At 45.3% G+C, this 16,129-nt stretch overlaps 1 protein-coding gene across 3 annotated transcripts in view; it reads right to left on the reverse strand.

Moving 5' to 3' along the window:
• The window catches only part of Vgll4 (vestigial like family member 4), a 118,146-nt gene that overhangs the window by 83,469 nt on the left and 18,548 nt on the right, over positions 1 to 16,129 (reverse strand). Inside the window, exon 1 of one of the 3 annotated variants that reach the window (XM_042273858.2) lies at positions 4,625 to 4,759. The exons of the other annotated variants lie outside the window; for them this stretch is intronic. The gene's annotated coding sequence lies outside the window, so the exon portion shown is untranslated. Of the gene's footprint in view, positions 1 to 4,624; positions 4,760 to 16,129 lie in introns of those variants that run through there. 3 annotated transcript variants of the gene reach the window in all.

Genomic DNA, 16,129 nt, shown 5'->3' on the forward strand with positions numbered 1-16,129 from the left:
TTAGCAAGAAGCCTGCCATGGCCATACAGTTTGTAAGCAAAATAAGTCTCTGTGTTTACTTGGTTGGGTCTGAGCGGCTGTGGGACTGGTGGGTGACAAAGATTTGTCCCGACTGTGGGCAAGGCAGGAAAACTCTAGCTACACCACCCCACTCCCATCCACTCCTCACAGGGAGGGGGTAAGGCCTTGGGTATTCTACACAGGCTGGCATACCAAGTTGAGGCAGGACCAAGCCCGCCCCGCTGCATCAAGGCTGAGTGAGGCATCGCACCATAGGGAATGGGCTCTTAATAAGCCAGTTCGTGTGCCCAGGGTAAGTCCTGGTCCCACTGCCAGCTCTGGGACTCTGGACTGACAGCCGGGGAGCCTGCATGTGACAGCACTGGGCCCTCTGAATGAGGGTGACAGCTGCATGGCTTGACCAGTCAACCAAACTTTTAAATGCGTACGTGACCATCACTGCTACTCACACTGAGAAGAGGGTAGAAGAACTGAAGCCTGTAAACTGCTGCTACACTATAGGTCACTTCAGAAACTACAAAACGGGCTGGGAATGTAACCAGTGGCAGGATGCCGGCCGTAGCTGGCTTTGCAGCCACTCTATAACCCAGGCTGGCCTTGAACTTGAAATCCTCTGGCCTTAGCCTCCCTAGTGTTGGGGTGATAGGCCTGTTCCACCGGGCCCACGTCCCCAACCCACCTTTACTTCTTCCATTGAGCGGCTCTAATGGTTCTAAGCAACAATCCCTACAAACAGGTGCACACAGGCGCATCCCTAGACAGACGCTCTGGACCACCACTGTATATTAAAACAGTATCCCGGATACATGTACTTATCGTTCTGCATCTCCAACCCACTCAGACCTACTCTGAGCCACTCACCTTCACCGACATCTCTTGTTCCAGCCAGAGGTGCATGGCTGGGCACAGAAGCCATAGCCACAGCCATAGCCATAGCCACAGCCAGTACCCCTTTCTGTAGCAACAAAGGACAGGCGAGTTTTCTGATACTATCTCTCTGACTTGCATAACATTTTATCACATGTTTATCTTCAGAGTGCGTCATTTCAATCTGCTTAAAGGTAGAAAGTGACAGCGTGTGCTGCGACAAAATCCCACATGCCTCTTATCTGTTTGTTTTATCTTCCCCATAAGGCTGTACAATCAGGCAGGATCACTTTGATTGCCTTTATATAACTTCTGTGTGTGGCCAGCATACAGATGTATGTAGCACACAATGAATACTCGTACAGAACTGGGATGTGGCTCAGTGGCAGCGCAATCATGTCTGGCACACACGATGCCCTGGGTTTCAGCTCCAGTGCCACAGAAACAAATGGAACAGAACAGGAAATACCACGGGCAGATGTGAGACACCAGGAGGAGACCCAGCACGGAAGACAGAGAATTAACTCTAGAGCTCTCCACCAGTACTGGCCTACCACTGGATTCCAGAACAAACAAAGGTTCCCTGCAAACAACTATTCTGACCTATGTTCTCATGGTATAGATTTCCCATCTTTTGGTTTTTATTTGTTTGTTTGTTTTGTTGTTTTTTGTTGGTGGTGGTTTTTTGGGTTTTGTTGTTGTTGTTGTGTTTGTTTTTTGAGACAGGGTCTCACTATGTAGCCTTGGCTGTCCTGGAACTCACTATGTAAACCAAGCTGGCCTCAAACTCAAGAGAGATCCACCTGCCTTTCCCTCCCAAGTGCTGGGCTTAAAGGTGTATACCCACCATGTCTGGCCTCAATTTCCTATCTTTAAACTAGGAAACAACACATTTCTTCAAGCAGTAAGAAAAGGAAAGGTGGGGCTGGAGAGATGGCTCAGAGGTTAAGAGCACTGACTGGTCTTCTAGAGGTCCTGAGTTCAATTCCCAGCAACCACATGGTGGCTCACAACCATCTATAATGAGATCTGGCGCCCTCTTCTGGCCTGCAGTCATATATGCAGGCAGAACACTATATACATAATAAATAAATAAAATCTTTTAAAAAAAAGAAAAAGAAAAGGAAAGGAATCAAAGAACTCAAATCAACTACACCAGTGTAACTTTCAGATCTCTAAGAATGCAAATAGGAGAATCCCTCTGAGTTCAAGGCCAGCCTGACCTACATAGTGAATTCCAGACCATCCAGGGCTACATGGTAAGCTCCTTTTAAAAAAAAATTTTTTTGATTGAGAGGTGTGTGTGTGTGTGTGTGTGTGTGTGTGTGTGTGTGTGTGTGTGTGTGTGTGTTTTCTACACTGGTCTTAAATTCCTGGGCTTGAAATCAGTATGCATGTGTGAAGACAAGAGATCAACTTGCAGGAGTCAGTTTTTAATTCATGTGAATCCCAGGGATGATACTCAAGTCCTCAGGCTTGGCAGCAGGCAACATTTACCTGTTGAGCCATTTTGCTGGCCCCTAAACTCCCCCTTGCACCGTCCCCCTGCCCCCCAGTAGGTAGGAAGAGCAAATTCTAACCACAAAAAACAGCAGTCCTTCGTCATCGTCATCAAATACCCTGTGCTGTCCGTGGGTCCATGGGTGATCACACACTGTCAGCAGAGTCTGCCTCTTTTAAACCAGCGTCACCACAAGCCCAGGACTGAAGAATTAGTTCATCGGTGGCTCCTACATCACTAGGTGACAAGAATCTTTCTGCTTCATTAATAACCTTTCTGGACTGCCGCTGGGCACGTGGTTCACACAAACTGTGCCATCATGATAAGATGCACAACACCCACCCCTGTACACTTGTCAATTCATGGCTGTCTCCCTCCCTGAAAAAAAGAAAATCTTTCCAACTCATCTTCCACGAAGCCGCTTTCTACACTTCTGTGGCCAACTCAGTACCAAGCAAGCTGAAACACCCCTCACCCTGGGCTCCTGCTCAGCCACACCGTGACTCACGCCTAACGCCTCCTCCTCCTTCCTGGGTGGAACACCTCAAGGGCAGGACCACACATCCCTCACTCTGGCACCCAGTGCTTGGCATAAGCAGTTTGTGACCAGAGGGTTTCTAACTTGCAGCTCACAGATGTTCCCTTTGGAAAAACATCTAATCTTCCTCCAAGTCTGACATTCTTCTTTTTTCCTTCTTTCTCTCTTTTTTTTTTTTTCAAGATAGCGTTTCTCTGTGTAGCCCAGGCTGTCCTCAAACTCAGAGATCTGCCTGTCTCTGCCTCCCAAGTGCTGGGATTAAAGGTCTGTACCACCACCCAGCAACATTCTTCTTTTAAGTGACAGAAAATATCCTCGGCAGGCATAATTATGATCCTAGGAAGTGTCTAGTTACTTGGATATGTGTTATTCATAAGAAGGCAATATCTGGAAATTCAAATGCTATTTCAAAACAGAGCTTAAGGCTGAGAGAGCTACTGCGGGTATGCATAGGAATGGTATCAATGTGACATGTGTTTATACTTGGGTGCTGATTCTAGAATATTCTTCCACCTGTATCAATTCTGATGTGACCGTGAAAAGTCAAACAGAATCATACTTCAGCAGGTAAATTTCCATGCTGTTTGTTCCTGCAGACCCAGGGCCCTGCACCTGCCAGCCAAGGTCCTACCATAGACGGACCTGACAGCCACAGACCCCACTGGTTTTCTCTCTCCAGTCTTCCCAACCTACTCCTCCCATATTTAAGAGACAGAGACTTGTTATATTACCCAGTCTTAATTTCAAGTGATCCTCCTGCCTCATCTTCCAAGTAGCCAAGATAATGGGAGCAAGCCGCGGTACCCAGCTGCATGGCAGTTTCCGTACATTTAAAATAAGACAAGTCTCTGCTCCCTCCAGTGTAACACGGTATCTCCCAGGGTCTCAGCTCCAAAGGAGGGTCTAACTCACTTGAGTTGCAGAGGCCCCTTCAGAAGTGATCTAACCAAGGACCCACCATGAAATGTGTGAACATCCATACCCTAGACATGCCTTCAATCTGTGTTATATACAAGTAATATCATTAATACCTCTATTAAACAGTAGCAAAAGTCACTTATTTTTTAAGACTAAAGTGATACAAATAAAACTTCTCTGTCAATTTCCTATACCCTTTTCCCATATCCTTGGTGGAAACCACCTGCTGGCAGGTGAGTGTGGAAAAGTGTAAATTTCAATGAAAGACAGTAAGTGGAACAGACCTTAGCACAACTAACTCCATAACTTTCAGGCCACACATGAAAACAAAGGCCTAATCCATCAAAGTCCACAGTTCTGGGAAAGTCTCTAAATGGACTAACCTTGCTTTTTTAAGCTTCTATGTTCCGCTCCTGGCTAACTGTTCTTGTTAACTGAAGTACGTCAACTCGGAACATGTTTTTGTGCTTAAAAGCTCACCCTGAGAAAGACTCAGGGCTACACTGAGATCCTGAGCACCCAGTGTACTCGCCGGCCAGCTAATAAAGACTTTCTATTAGCTTAAACCCATGTCCGAGCAGTCTTCTGGCTAACACCCCGCAACAGTAAGCAGGATCCATCCTGACCTGGGGAAGATTATGGTCTGGCCTCAAACACAAATGAAGCTTATTGAGGCAGAGGCCCTTAGGTCAACGTGCCAGACCTCTGTAAGAAAACACCAAAATACCACCTTGCAATAATAGTCAATCGAGAAAATAAAAAAGAACATTCTTACTTACCATGGTAAAACCCTGAGTTTCCAACGTTTCCAGCACACACTACTCATTTGCAGACCTTGTCGAAATAGGCACTCTTGGGACTCTGTGCCAAACAAGCCACCACCCAGAGCACCGAATCACGGCACAGAGGTGTCAAGAAGGGCCCCTGGGGGGCAGCACACAACCTGAAGGGTCTCACTGAGGGTTCATAAGCTCAACTTTACTTTTGGTTTTGCTTTTTGTTTGTTTGTTTTGTTTTAAATTCAACTGGGTAAATTCCACCAAGCCAGACCCTGGCTCAAAGCCCAGGATCCCAGTCACGTGCTTCTCAAAAGCAGATTTTCAAAATGCCTGGAATTTTTTTTTCCCCAGAGAAGGACATCTGCCTAAAATTCTAGCCAGACCTCTTGATCCCAACAACCCAACGATCCCTCTGCCTATGAGCCTTCCTCTTACTTCGGCTCCTTTCCGGCTCTGCACTGTGTGGCTGTTGCTGGCTCTCCAGGTAGGACAGAGCCCATTTACTTGTTTTGAAACAGCAAATCTACATATGTCTGTCCTACCAGGAGAGGTGTGTCAGTCAATCTGCTACTAATTATTATTATTATTATTATTATTATTAAACTAAGTACAGTTAATTCAAGCAGGGCAAAGAAAATCAACAGAGGATCAGTGCATAGAGGCTCTTGAACGAATCCCTCCAAACAGCTCAATCCCAGGACCCTACAGGGAAGAAGGAGAGAACGAAATCCCAAGAATTGTCTGACCTCTGACCTATGGGCAACTGTGTGGACACATGTGCTCATGTGTGTGCACATATGTGTAACACACACACACACACACACACACACACACACACACAGGCACACACACACATACACTCCATGCCTATAGGAGTTACTAACAATATAAATTCCCACACCTTACAAAGCTTCCCCTCCAGTAAGGGGCTTAGATCTTGCACATTGCATGTCCTAATTAGGCTTCCGTTGCTGTAAAAAAGACCAAAGCCAAAAGCAACTTGGGGAGGAAAGTTTATTTCAGCTTCCATGTCCTGATCACGGTCTATGGTGAAGGGAAATCGGGGCAGGAACCTGGCAGCAGAAACGGAAGCAGAGACCATGGAGGATCCACTCAGCCTGCTTTCTTATACACCTCGGGATCACCTACTCAGGGCTGCTGGCACCACCCACAGTAGGCTGGGCTCTCTCACATCAATAATCAAGAAAATGCCACACAGACTTGCATAAGGCCAATCAGTCTTCTGGAGGTATCGTCTCAATTAAAATTTTCTTTTCCCAGGTAGGTCTAGGTTTCTGTAAAATTGACAAAAACTAACAAGCACACTGTAACGTCAGAAATTATAATATTATAATAAATAACAAATATTATAAAAAAGAAGCATGGGCCATACCACCGTGCAAGCAGACCACCACCACTGAACTGCAGTTTAACTGGTCAGTGGAACAGTGTGCGTGTTCCAGCATCTCCATGGAGCCATGTTTAAAGGCGGGCAGAGCCAACTCTGAACAAGGCTGCGTCTTCTGCGTTCCCATTCTCTGCTACTTTAAACACCAATGAAAATGGCACACTGGTGACACATTCCCCACCTGGCTCTCAGAAAGCCAGCAGCTGGACCTCTGGATTCTGGGAACCTCTGAGAAACCTGACCAGCCCAGGAGGAAAGGCCTGGATCCTGAGGCTGAGGGTTCCACCCCAGATGTCCCTCAGGGATCTCCCTATACTAGACTTCAATCATTCATCCCCTGAGAAAATAACTAGGTATTTGAGCAAAGTTCAAATGTGGAAGACTTCAAATCAAAGAAAACAACCCGAGTCAATCATGGTGGTGCACACCTTTAATCCCCAATACACAGGAGGCAGAGGCAGGCTGATCTCCGAGTTCATGGCCAGCCTGGTCTACAAAGTGAATTCCAGGACAGCCAAGGCTACACAGAGAAACCCTGTCTTGAAAAACCAAACAACAACAACAACAAAAAGATTAAAGAAAGCAACCCAAGTGCATGGGGCTTTTAATTCTCTTCAGTCAGAGTATCTGCTGTGTCTCTAAGATAAAAGTCTACAAGCAAGTAATCTTGAAAACTCTCTTTTTTGGGTGGGGTGAGGGAGGCAGAACATGTGTTTAACATGAATGAGGCCCTGGGTCTGATACTTGGCAACACACACACCTGAAAAAATAAGTGAACTAAATATATATATATATATATATATATATATATATATATATATATATATATCAACTCCCTCAGAGTTAAATACCATCCATTAAATCAAATATGATGCTTTAAATAACTGTAAGAAAGAAAATGATGAATTAGAAAAAAAGTTGAGGCCAGAAGTTTAAGATTGGCCTATGCAAGGGTAAAACCTGTCTGGGGCAGGGGGGGAGAGGAAGGAAAAAATGGCATTAGATCAAGATGGCAAGAAGGGGCAAAGATGGAAAGCTGGCTGTGACAGGGCAGAAAAATCCTGTCGCCAGGAAAGAAAGGAGTTAGCAGACCCAGGGAAAGCTACGATAAAATTATTTACAAGTTTCCCAGGAAAGAACGCACAGGAGGAAGGGGCTGTGTGAGCCACCAAATGAAGAAGAACAAACGCCCACAACAGCTAGATTTCTGGTTCAAGGTTACATCTGCATAGAAGACTGACCCCCTGATATCCTACACATCACACTGTAACTACAGGGAACCTACACATCACACTGTAACTACAGGGAACCTACACATCACACTGTAACTACAGGGATCCTATACATCACACTGTAACTACAGGGAACCTACACATCACACTGTAACTATAGGGAACCTACACATCACACTGTAACTACAGGGAACCTACACATCACACTGTAACCACAGGGAACCTACACATCACACTGTAACTACAGGGAACCTACATATCACACTGTAACTACAGGGAACAGCAATCATCCTTTAAAATAACTAACAGAAAGAGTAAGCTCCAGGGTCACGTGGCTGTCAGTCGGTCTCTGGCGAGTGTAGTCATGGCCTCAGCAGGATGCTAAGAGGAAGCACATGCTTGGGTCAGAACAAAGAAACAGGACCCAAATCTTCCGGGCACCTGAGATCATCTCTTAATGGTTGATAACACAAATACAATCAGTAGAAACTACAGCAATCATTTCTTACCGTAGTCTTTGTGAATAAGAAAAAAGTCTACACATGTTCAGCACGGATACAATTATTTTGTTTTCGTATTTTCTTTTAATTTAATACTTTTTATTCTTTGAAAACACATCTTTTCTAATTGTACACTTTTAAAATTAGATTTATGCATTTTGTGTGTTTGCCTGCATGCATGTACGTATGTGCACCCTGTGCATGCTTGGTGCCCTCCAGTGGTCAGAAGAGGGCATCTGATCTCCTGGAACTGGGGTTACAGATGGTTATAAACCACCACGTGTGTGCTGGGAATTGAACTTGGGTCCTCAGCAAGAGTAACAAGTGCTCTTAACTGTGGAACCATCTCTCCAGCTTGAAATTTTCATAAGTGTATACAATGTGTACTGGTCATATCCAATCCATCACGCCCTTCCTCCAGCCCCTGCCCACGCAGTGCCCCCATCCCATCTCCTTCTCAACTTCGTGTTCACTCTTTCCAATTAATGTTACTAATGGACCGAGTATGCAGCTATCCATTGGACACAACTACCAATGTCAAAGTACCCACCCACTATGAAGAGCCCAGGAATGTTAAGACCAGCAATAGTTATTTCCTAATTTTAAAGATTTGTGGGTTCCCCCCTAGACATACACAAATTAACAAGGGAAGGACAAAGAAAAAGAAAAAGTGGTAAGGAAAGGGGAAAGAATGGGGACCACAGGAAGTGGAGAGGCAGTAAAGGGCATCTCTAGGGGCTCGGGCATCTCTCAGTGGGGAGCAACTGCATTGCATGCAGACGACCTGGGTTCCATCTCTAGAAAGGCAGGAGTATGGAAATGCAGGCCTCACGGTTTACAAAACGGCTTTGGAGCATCCTACCTCAATGCATCAAGACAGGCCTCATTCGTCAATAAGTCAGCATACCCTTCAAATCATGTCTCCCGGTTTCATCGCAATGCAATGGGCCACACTGCCTGCCGCCTCTCGGCTGCACCTGCGGGGTTCAGAGCATCCCCAGGTACCATGGGGCTCATCTGACTCTGCGGGCTTGGTGACTCACAAGCCAACTCAGGGTTTTACTCAGGTCCTTCGCTTTCACTGCCTTTACGTCCTGGAGACTGAATTCGGGATCTCAGGCGGGCTAGGTAACATGCTCTGTGAGGGACTTACACCTCAGCTTTGTAACAAGTAAAACGGTCCACAGGAAGCTATAAATGTATAATATATACGTTATCTGCCCCATAAACCTTTACAGAAGCTCACAGGAACAAGGGCCTGAACTGGGCTGGGTAGTGCACGTGTAATCCCAACAGTGGGAAAGAAAGGAGGGGATCTGAGTGTCTGTTCAAGGCCAGCCTGGGCCACAGCAAGCCAGTTCAAAAATTAAGACCAACAATGCCTGTCCTTATGAAAAGGAATCTGGCTGACATCTGACACCTGTTCTGCCAGAATAGTCAATCAGAACTATTTTTAGATCTCTTAAAAGATGAGGCAATAAACGTCATTTGGTTAATCATTTTCAATCAAAGCAAATACATGGCATCAACTACACTGGGTGGAGCTGAAACACCTATTCAAAGTCTAATCGGTACTAATAGTTTAATGCTGGACTCAGTGTAAACTGCTCTGATTCTCTGTATTTTCCATGCATTTCACTCCCACACCACACCATAGTATATACTTTCCCACTGGGCATGGTAGCACATGCCTTTAATCCCAATACTGGGGAGGCAGAGGCAGGTGGATCTCTGAGTTCCAGTCCAGCCAGGGCTAGATAAAGACCATGTTTCAAAAACAAACAAACAAACAAAACAAAACTACTTTCCCATACACATACTGGCAGAGCTGAGTGGATTCAATAGCTTTAAAAAGAAAAAATGATGATGGGAGGAGACAGACTGGAGGGCAGGCCAAGGAAACAGAACCAACGGATTGATAACCTAGGACTCACTATGTAGCCAGGCTGACCTCAAACTCACAGACCTGCTTCTGTCTCCCCAGTTCTGCTTTGGGCTCCTCTTCACTCTTTCTCTTAGCTACACTTCTCCTGCGGCTGTAAAACCCACAGACAATGAATGCGAACAACTCAAAACCCCTATAGGTTTAAACAACAAAAAACCCCTTTACAACACCCCCAGGCCATTCACCTGCACTAACAACCAAAGAACAAGAGCAAGGCACAGAAGTTTAACGTTTTATCTAGTGAGTCACAAATTCTCAAAAAAAAAAAAAAAAGACAACCGGTCTAATATCCACCACAGGGGACATTAATATAAACACATGACCTCGATGACACAGTAAATTGGTACAAACCTTCTAGAAAGATATAAAAATAGCTGGTAATAAAAGTCTTGGGGGAACTGGAGTGGCGACTCAACAGCTCAGAGCGCGAACCACTCTTGCAGAGAGGGCCAGAGTTCAATTCCCTGCTCCCATGGCAGAGGCTCACCTGTGACTCTATCTGCAGGGGATCCAGGCCGCCCGCCTGGCCTCCACCTACTCCTGCATTCACAGGCACATGCTCCCACACAAACGCACACACACACACACACACACACACACACACACGACAACAAAAAGAAACAGTTCGAAATACTGACAATGCTCATGTAGCTCCGTCGGTACAACGCCTGCCTGGCATGCTGGACTGGGTCTCCAGTGTTGCGTTAAACCAGGTGTAGAAGCTGGAGAGACGGCTCGTTGGTTAAGAGCCCTGGTTGTTCTTGCAGAGGACCCAGGTTCAGTTCCCAGCACCCACATGAGGGCTCACAACCATCGGTAAACTCTAGTTTCAGGAGACCTGACGCCTACCTCTGACCTCTGCAGGCACCCGCATGCCTGTGGTACACAGACACACACGCAGGCAAGACACCCACACAGATAAAATAAATAAATCTTAGAAAACAGAACCACACTAGGTGTGCTTACATCCAGGGTAGTTGGAAATTCAAGGTCATCCTTGGCTACACAGGGACTTCAAGGCCAGCCTGGGCTACTAGATCTTTTCTCTTGGAGTCCCTCCCATTCTCAAAGTCGTTTCTTAAATCTACATTTGTGCTCCTCAAGTAATAATTAATAATATTCTTTTACTTGAGAATTTTGTTTCTGAAATTATGAAACAACTAAGCAGAACGAAGTCACTAACTGTAAGCCCCTTATTCAACAAAAGGAGATTAGTAAGCCACGATGCTAAATGAAGCTCATGAAGTAAGTTAAAACGTGATCGTTTTATATTAATCCATTACTGTTTTAAAACAGGGGAAAGAGGACTTCTGATCTTACCCTTCACAGAATTACAGATTTTCTGCTTTTTTGGCAGAATCAGTGTCATACCACCAGAATATTTTTTTAAGGTCTTTTTTGATTTGCTTTGTTATTTTTTGTTTGTTTGTTTCTTGAGACAAGGTCTCTCTGTGTAGCCCTGGCTGGTCTGGAGCTAGCCTAGTAGATCAGGCTGGGCTTAAACTCACAGAGCTCTGCTGTGGGATGGTCTGTATGTCAAATTGCTCTGATTGGTCAATAAATAAAATACTGATTGGGGCCGGGCGTGGTGGCGCACGCCTTTAATCCCAGCACTTGGGAGGCAGAGGCAGGCGGATCTTTGTGAGTTCGAGGCCAGCCTGGGCTACCAAGTGAGCTCCAGGAAAGGCGCAAAGCTACACAGAGAAACCCTGTCTCGAAAAAAACCAAAAAAAAAAAAAAAAAAAAAAAAATACTGATTGGCCAGTGGCCAGGCAGGAAGTAGGTGGGACAAGGAGAGAGGAGAATTCTGGGAAGCGGAAGGCTGAGGAGAGAGACACTGCCAGCCGCTGCCATGACCAGCAGCATGTGAAGACACCGGTAAGCCACCAGCCACGTGGCAAGGCATAGATTTATGGAAATGGATTAATTTAAGCTATAAGAACAGTTAGCAAGAAGCCTGCCACGGCCATACAGTTTGTAAGCAATATAAGTCTCTATGTTTACTTGGTTGGGTCTGAGCGGCTGTGGGACTGTGGGCTGTGGGGCTGTGGGCGGGTGACAAAGATTTGTCCTGACTGTGGGCAAGGCAGGAAAACTCTAGCTATAGAGCTCCACCTGCCTCTGTCTCCCTCTTGCTGGGATTAAAGCTGTGCACCACACAGTTCAACAATGAACTGGTATCAGGAGTTTACTGCTCAAGAACAGGGCTCCTCTTGGCTTTCATTCATCAGGAAAACTATGACTCAGATCTCAATTCGTCAGAACATCCTATTTTTCACTCTGAAGGGGGAAAAAATGACTAGGAAGGAAAGATAATGCTTTAATACATACTTTTAATATGTTCATCTTAGTACCACGCAGTCCCAGGAACCAGTGTTGAGGTTTTTAATAAAGGGATCTCTGAAGTTCAAGGACAGCCTGGTCTACATAAAAAAGTTCCAGGCCAGTCAAGGGCTCCTAGTAAGACCCGATCTCAAAGGAAAAAAGTTGGGGGGACAGAGATGGCCAAAGGCTAGATTTGTTTTAGGTATAAGGAAGAGGAACAGGAGCTGGGCACAGCAGGCTGGAGTGCTAGTCCAGCATGCACAAGGCCCTGAGTTCTAACCCCTGAGCGGCCACACAACCCAAAGAACTCAGGCTTTAACCTTCCCTCCCTAGGAGCCGTTTCAAGTTACAATTTTGTTTTTAATTTTGCTGTGTCCATCTTAACTCACCTGCTTCCCCTCTGGCAGGAAAGCAGCCCCTTCTTAATTTTCCAGCACCGGTTGATGCCGATGTTGTCGATTTGTTTTTAATAAATATCCCTTTTTTGTTATTCTAAAGGACTTCTGACAAAGGCATACCTATGGATTCAGAATTAAGTTTGCCTTCTAGAATTCCCAAGGAGATAGTCCTTTCTAATTCAAATTGCTTTATTCAAGAGATAAGCAGGCTCCTCTCTCCAGAACTACAAAGTCTTTCCTCTAGATGCCCCAGGTTACAGCTTTCATGCTCAGTGGAATTTATTCTAAAGGTCAATACAAGCTGGGTGCAGTGCTGTGTACCTGCAATCTCAGCAGCCGGCAAAGTCAGCCAAAAAAAAAAAAAAAACAAATGTCAAGGACAGAGTCTAGCATGGTTGTACAGCCTGCCAGGAGGCAGGGAGCACTGAAGGCCAGCCTGGGCTACCTTTCAAGACTTGATCTCAAAAACTGAACTACATGGATTAGAGAGAAGGCTCAAGGACCCAAATTCAGTTCTCAACACCAGTGTCAAGTGGTTCACAATGGCCTATAACTCCAGCTCCAGGGGATCTAATGCCCACTTCTGGCCTCTGTGAGAATTACACTCAAGTACACAATACACACAGACACACACACAAAAAAAAAAAATCAAGGAATTTATCTTGCCGGGCAGTGGTGGTGCACGCCTTTATTCCCAGCACTCAGGAGGCAGAACCAGGCGGATCTCTGAGTTCGAGGCCAGCCTGGTCTACAGAGTGAGATCCAGGACAGGCACCAAAACTGTCTCAAAAAAAAGAAAAAAAGGAAGAAAGAAAAAAAGAAAAAGAAAAAATAAATTTATCTTGCATTCAATTACTTTCTTAAAAAATGGACTACAGTCTAATTAGCGAGATAAGTTCTCTGAAATAAGAGACATGTAAACAACATTTTAACAAAGGAAGAAACACTCCACAGAAGGCTTGCTGAGAAAAGCAGGGCGAAAGGAGCATGAGCCCTTTATCCAATTGGAAAGGCAAAGATTTATCCATTTCATTTACAAGGAACCGAGAGTTAGATTCAATAAAACGGCCACTGAAATCTAAACCCAAGCAAGAGGCGCTGGTTTGATTGTTCACACTTAATTCAATTTCTCTGAGCGTGTGAATGCTAACGTAATATTGCTACACATTACACCTACATCAAATGCTCAGGCAACGAGAATTCTGTAAGCCCATGACATTCATCTCTAAAAACGGGAAAGATGGGAAGGGATGCAGCTTTATTTAGCCTTTTAGCAAAAGAAAAACCTGAAAGGAGAGGAAAGATATGCACACAGCAAAATTAAATTCCAAGTCTGAGGAGCTAGTGACCACCTGAAATCTGTGCACTCAAGGAGATGAGCTGGGGCCAGCTTGAACTACACAGGAAGAAAGAACTTACTTTTAAAAATGTAGTCATGTATGAAATTCTCAAAAAAAAAAAAAAAAAAAAAAAAGAATAAAAAAACCTCTGAAGCATGGGTAAAGGTGCTTCCTGCCAGGCCTGACAACCTGAGTTCAATCCCCAGAACCCACACGGTGGAAGGAGAGAGCGAGCGCACCCTGCGAGCTGTCCTGACCTCCACACTAATACCATGGCACACACGCACCCATACACATTTACATAGACACACAGATACACAAATGTTCAAGTTTTTTAATGGACTTCCTCACTGAGACAATGACAAAGCTGTGAGAGGGATCAAGGTGCGGATCACTTTCCTTCTGTGCTTAAAGATCTGCTACCCAAGGAGCCCGGCAGACATCTTTAATCCCAGCACTCAGGAGGCAGAGGCAGGTAGATCTCTAAGTTTGGCCCGCCTGGTCCACAGAGGGAGTTCCAGGACAGCCAGGGCTGTTACACAGAGAAACCCTGTCTTAAAAAAAAGGAAAAAAAAAAATCTGTCACTCACACCTGGAGTGGGGAGGGTGCAGGAAGGCTGGGCATGGTGCACTTGCTTTTAGTCTCAGCAGAGGCAGGTGGATCTGGGAATTCAAGGTCAGCCTGGGCAACATAAAGCTTTCCGGGCCATCCGCAGCTACACAGTAAAACCCTGTCTCAAAAAAAAAAAAAAAAAAAAAAAAAAAAAAGAGGGAGCTGCAAAGAGAACTCTGCCAGGACTGAGGGCACAGCCCGGAGGTCGCACACATGCGTCACGGGTGAGGTCCTAGGCTGGTCCCCAGTCCTTCAAAGTGGGAAAAATCCTACCGTTGCCTTCTGTCACTAGACCAGAAGCCATTTACAAAGTCCAGTCTGGCTAAAGAACTCACTAAACTCTAAAACTTGTGAAATTAGCATAAACTTTTCATAAAAAGTTGCGTAAAAGCTGTTTTTTCCACAACAATTACAAAATTTGACAATGCTAGCCCCACAACCCACGGGAAGAGCAATTGGCTGGAGCTGGTGTGTGCTGGCAAATGAAATAAATAAAATCAATTAAAAAATAAACAGTTTCTACAAAGGGAAAGGAAATTAAGCCCCGGGCACTGGCCATTGTGTAAATACCCCCACCACGGCTGGCCTGAGCTCTCTAGAGCTGTAACTGAGACACAGGCAGAAGGCTTTTTTGTTTTGTTTTTCGAGACAGGCTGGCCTCGAACTCACAGAGATCCGCCTGCCTGTGCCTCCCAAGTGCTGGGACTAAAGGCATGCGCCGCCACCACCCGGCATGCAGAAGGCTCTTGAACTAGCCCTGCTGGGTTGCAGCTGAGGAGGGCCACCTTGCTGTAAGAACACCAGCCTGCCCCCATGGTGATTTAAAAGCCAAGAAGGTCTTGGGCACACTGTGCTCACTAGGCTGCACATAAAAAGCACTTCCAGTCAGAGTTCTGCAGGGGGACACTGACAAACCAGGGCTGGTGGAGAAGACACATCAAAGACAGCAGAGTGTGTGTGCCAGAGATGCTTCATCAGATCTGATTAAGGCAGAGGATCCTCACAACGCAGAGGGAAGGACCAGGAGAAGGAAAGCAGCCAACAAAACAGAAAAAAAAAATCCTTCACTCGAGATGGGGACGTGGGCTGGAGAGATGGCTCAGTGGTTAAGAGCACTGGCTGCTCTTCTGGAGGAACCAGGTTCAGTTCGCAGCACCCAAATGGTGGCTCACACCATTTGTAATCCCAGCTCCAGGTGATCCTTCTGGCCTCGGTGGGCATCAGGTATGCACGTGGTACCCACACATACATGCAGGCAAAACACTCATACACACAACATAAAATAAGGAAGTGTATTGAAAAAAAAAAATCAAGTCCTTCTTCCATGGATTCTTGGCTCTGATATTTTAATTTGAATTGCAAATGACATGAAAATAGACTGTAACATTTTGTGTGTGTGTAGTAAAGAAAAACATGAGTTTCCAAAAGGTTGAGGAATATTCATCTAAGGGAAACATAACCCGGCCTCAAGTGTCTGAAGAGCTATTCAATGCCATTTTCTACATCCATTATGCTAATTAACAAGCCACTTTATTTTTCCAGAGCACAGATCCATTTCTAACACTCATTATGCTAATCTGATCTGATATGAAACTATAAAAACAGCAGATTTTAAATAGCTGCCTCTGGAGGGAAGCCCTTCTGATTAAATGCCTAGCCTGGGATGCAAATCTGATTAGGGTAACTGCCCACACACTGAAAGGAGCTTGAAGCAAGCTCAGAACACAACCTCATCCCCTGTGTT

Source organism: Peromyscus maniculatus, chromosome 3, assembly GCF_049852395.1.
Source record: "Peromyscus maniculatus bairdii isolate BWxNUB_F1_BW_parent chromosome 3, HU_Pman_BW_mat_3.1, whole genome shotgun sequence".
In the NCBI taxonomy this organism is placed as follows: Eukaryota; Metazoa; Chordata; class Mammalia; order Rodentia; family Cricetidae; genus Peromyscus; species Peromyscus maniculatus.